This window comes from Oreochromis niloticus, linkage group LG3, assembly GCF_001858045.2.
Source record: "Oreochromis niloticus isolate F11D_XX linkage group LG3, O_niloticus_UMD_NMBU, whole genome shotgun sequence".
Taxonomy (NCBI): Eukaryota; Metazoa; Chordata; class Actinopteri; order Cichliformes; family Cichlidae; genus Oreochromis; species Oreochromis niloticus.
In genome coordinates, this window is record NC_031967.2 from 62,630,489 (window position 1) to 62,635,420 (window position 4,932).

Below are 4,932 nucleotides of genomic sequence, written 5' to 3' on the forward strand. Positions count from 1 at the left end.
GTTTCACCCCAATTTAACATCACCGCGGTAGGAATTAGAATCAAACTTATGGGAAAGGAGACCCCTTGGACACCAATCAGCGTGATGAGAACTATTGACAACAAAAGAACGAAAAAAAATTCTTTGGAAAAAAATTCTCTGAGGAGAATAAATTTATTTTAGTCTGACCCCAGTCCCATCCGCTAACATGGAGGAGGCGAGGTTTATGACCTATTCTGCAGCCAGACACCAGGGGGCGATAGAGACGTTTTGGCTTCATTTTTGGGGAGCTGTCGCGTCGTCCATGTTTTCTACAGTCAATGGTCTCTGCTCCCTGATCTGTTTCCTGTTTGGAAAGACTTCCAGCTTCATCACGGAGTCTCTCTCGGTTTGTGTGCTCATCTAAAGGTAAACACCGAGCTAACTTTAATGTGGGTTCAGTTTATGTTGAGTTTAGCTCTGTTGAGAAATAATAGATTGCTTGGTATACACTGGAGTTAGACAGACTGTAGAGTTTGTGATTGCTTGCAACATTACAATATGGCGGTTGCTAGGGGGTAGTGATGGCTCGCTTGAAGCTGAAGCTCTGCCAAGAACAATACTTTCCTTCAAAATAATCATCTGCGGTTCACTGAAGACCTGACGAGAGAGGACAAAGAAAACAGAGTGAAGCTGTGGCCCATTATAAAGAAAGCACGTGAAGAAGGGAAATCTGCTTACTTTGTTGGAGGTCGAGGCTTTGTAAATGGTGCTGAAATTCACTCATAAACTCTTCAATATTCCCTGACCCTCAGTTCTTCTCAGGTTTGTTTACAAGGTTTTCTTTATATTGATGTGCCTGATATCTGTAGGTGTCATGTTTGGTTGTTTAATTTGCTCTTCGATGTTAACAAAAAACAAACTTACTGTTAAATAGATATAACACTTTTTTTTGTTACGCTTTTATTAGGCGTCTAAAGTTTATTTATATATATACTGTATTCTGTGAACATTTTCATATTCTAGTGCTGATCTCTGTTAGGTTAAAAAGTTTAACTTCAATTTACATTTTAATACATATCTTTTCTTTGTCAATTTGTGTTCTTTGTTTTTTGTTTCTATTCATGCTAGGGGTCTTCGTAACAACTTAAAACGTAAAGCCACTTTTCTTTATGCAAAGCAACTTAAATCTGACTTTGTGTTTTTACAAGAATCTCATTCTACTATTAACGATGTTAGTTTTTGGCGATCTCAATGGGGAAATTCTATATGGTTATCTCATGGAACTGAACGATCAGCAGGGGTATCAATCCTAAAAAACAGATATAATGGGGATGTTTTACATACAGAATTTGATTCTGCAGGCCATTACATATGTCAAGTCATAAAATATAATGATTTAGTCTTAATTGTAACTAACATATACGGGTTTAACACGAAGCTAGAAAATGATCATTTATTTTTGACGATTGAAAAAAAAATATCTAGCTTGTTAAATAAATTTCCAAATGCAAAATTATTACTAGGTGGAGACTTTAACTGTATTACGGATGCTGAATTAGATAAATTTCCTCCAGGACATTCGAACAGAATTAGTACTACATTGAAGGCTGTTATGGTACGCCTGAAACTCACAGACATTTGGAGATTCAAATATCCTCAGTCCAAAATGTTTACTTGGTGCAACAATTCTAACTCGAGACATTCAAGGATAGACTTTTGGTTAGTTTCAGAGAGCTTTGACAGCAATACCATAGATGTAGGTGCATGACCTTCTCCAGCAACAGATCATAAAGCCATATATATTAAAATAAATCTAACTTCTCTATCTAATTCTTCTGTTGTTAAATTTACATACTGGAAACTCAACAGCTCATTATTACCAAAAGACGATGTGAAAAAGGATCTTAAAGATCTGATCTCAAAATTTTGGTCTATAGCTCAAGAAGATTTAACGTATGGAAATAACTGGGAATTATTAAAATTTGAAATTGGCAAACATTTAAGGAAGGTTGGCAGCCTTAATGCAAAGTCCAAAAGATTAGAGGAAGAAAATATAATCTCTCAAATTACACAGTTATCTAATAAGCAAATTGATACTTTAACTGAAGAGGATAAATTGAACCTTGCTAAATTACAAGATAAATTAGATCGTTTATACTCAGACAAAGCAAAAGGAGCCTTAATCAGATCAAGATCTAAATGGCTTGAAGAAGGTGAGCGTAATTCCCATTATTTCTTCAGTTTAGAAAAGAAACACTCAAGCATAAATAATATTAGCAAATTAATGATAAATGGGGTTATAACAGAGGATTACCGATTAATCTCTAAACATTGTAGTCATTTCTATAAGGAACTTTATAGCTCTACATTTTCTCAGGAAGCTGCAGATCATCTCTTAGAATCGCTGAATGTTAAATCTATCAGCCAAGAAGATCCTATATTATGTGATCAACCCATCTCATTAGAAGAAGTCAAAAATGCAATTGGGCTACTAAAAAATAATAAATCTCCAGGTACGGATGGTCTTACTGCTGAATTATATAAAACTTTTTCTGAAGAGTTATCTCCCTTTCTTCTTGAGGTATTTGTAGAAAGCATAGGAAACCAACAACTTCCCACTACGATGAATCAAGGTTTGATTACGTTGATTCCGAAGCCTAATAAGGACCTATTAATGATTGATAATTGGAGACCAATTATTTGCTAAATAATGATTATAAAGTATTTGCTCTAATTATAGCTAACAGACTTAAGATGGTTCTTGAATCAGTTATTGATGAAACACAATCTGGCTTTATGCCCAAAAGACATATAACTAACAATATCAGATTGGTTTTAGATATTCTAGATTATTCTGACCTAATAAATTGCGATGGTTTCATATTATTTTTAGACTTTTACAAAGCCTTCGATACGGTGGAGCATGAATTTATATTTCAAGCTCTGGATAAGTATGGTTTTGGCTCTTACTTCTCTACAGCGATTAAAACATTATACCATAACAGTAACAGCAGTATTAAATTAACAAATGGTACTTCACCCAGATTTAACATACAAAGAGGGATAAGACAAGGCTGTCCCATTTCTCCATACCTGTTTTTGTTAATTGCCCAACTATTGTCTAACCATATAAAATCAAGCAATGTAAAAGGTATATCACTAATTGGCAAAGATTTACTCATAACATAGTTAGTGGATGACACTAAAAGATGAATATCAAATCTTTATTGCTATTGAAACAATCTCCATGTTTTCCAAAGCTTCTGGATTGTACTTGAATATTCCTAAATGTGAACTTATGGCAATAAAAGAATGTTAGAAAACAGCTTTGTGTAACATTCCAATAAAACAAGAAGTTCGTTATTTGGGTATCACAATAACCAAAAACCAGGAAAGAAGAATCACTCAAAATTTCTATCCTATTCTAGAGAAACTCAAACACAGATTTAATCAGTGGCTCTTAAGAGATTTGTCATTAAAAGGCAGAGTATTAATAACTAAAGCAGAAGGCATCTCTCGTCTTACATAAACTCATAAAAGAGGTTGATAAATTACTTTTCAACTTTATCTGGAAAAATAGGACACACTATGGAGGACTTAATGTGTTAGATTTTAACACTTTAAATAACACATTCAAAATAAATTGGTTAAAGAATCTAATTACTAAGCCTACTTCCATTTGGAATACTATACCTGTGTTTATGTTTTCTAAGTTAGGTGGCACTGAATTTTTCCTTACTTGTAATTTTGATATTGATCAAATCCCTTTAAAAATCTCCGCTTTTCATCGTCAAGCTTTTTTAGCATGGACTCTCATTTACAAGCATAACTGTAGTCCACACAGTTATTATATCTGGAATAACAAGGATATTTTATTTAAAAGAAAATCTCTCTTCTTAGATAGTTGGTTTAGGAATAACATTGTTTTAGTCAGCCAATTATTTGATTTGAATGGTACGCTTTTCTCCTGTGAAGAATTTTGTTTACATTTCAATTTAGCTATAAATCGTCATGATTATACAAAAGTACTTGGATCAATACCATCAGGGGTTTGTATGCTGTTTAAGAATCAACCTAATATCACTTCATTCCACAGGCCGTTGGCATCTCCCATACAAACTTTTGTTGGCAAGATTTGCTTTTCTAAGCAATCTAAAAACAACAATAAATCGATCAGAGCTTTATTTCAGAGTAGTATAACCACAGTACCATATGTAATTTTTTTCTGGAACCGGCTGTCAGATGGTATTATGTGGAACGAAGTTTGGAGACTCCCTAATCAGTTTTTAATTACCAACAAAATTAAAGAAATTTCTTATAAATTAATACACAGAATTTATCCTTCTAAAGATTATCTTCAAAGCAAATTCAGTTTAGACATTGATACAAGCTGTAGCTTTTGTAAAACTTCCAAGGAATCTACTATACATCTTTTTTGGTTTTGTAACCTTGTACAAGATTTTTGGCAGAGTTTATGTGTTTTTATCTCAGAAAATGTATTTAAAGGATTTGTACTGTTTTGGAAATATGTTTTATTTGGTCTACACAAAAACCAAAGACAATTCAACTTAGGGCTGTGCGATATGACCAAAATCTCATATCCCGATATTAAGACATCTATCGTCCGATAACGATATAAATCACAAAAATGTAACATTTTCTGTAAATTCTGTGAATGTCGGGCAGCTCGTCTTGCGTGAAGAGTTTCCAGCTGGGCGTCGAGTACCTGGAGTCGAGTGTTTTAAGTGATGCATGAAACTATACATTTTACGATACGGCCGCCCTTTTCTTTGTGAGTATTTATTACACAGCGTGCTGCGGGGAAAAGCCTGTTCTAATGTTTGAGTCTAAGGTTTATTTTTTAGCACCTGACGGCTCTTTTTTGCTTCTCGTCCGTAAATACTCTGCATCTTTCACGTGATTCAGTTTATTTTGAAAAGTCTCAACAGGATCTTGAGCTTTATTGTGAAA

General features: G+C 33.9%; 1 long non-coding RNA gene across 1 annotated transcript in view; it reads left to right on the plus strand.

Annotated features, from left to right (window-relative positions):
* Nucleotides 1–330: 330 nt before the first annotated feature.
* The window catches only part of LOC109201413 (uncharacterized), a 9,112-nt gene continuing 4,510 nt past the window's right edge, over nucleotides 331–4,932 (plus strand). Inside the window, exon 1 of the long non-coding RNA XR_002061449.2 lies at nucleotides 331–387. This is a non-coding gene — a long non-coding RNA (uncharacterized LOC109201413). The remainder of the gene's footprint in view (nucleotides 388–4,932) is intronic.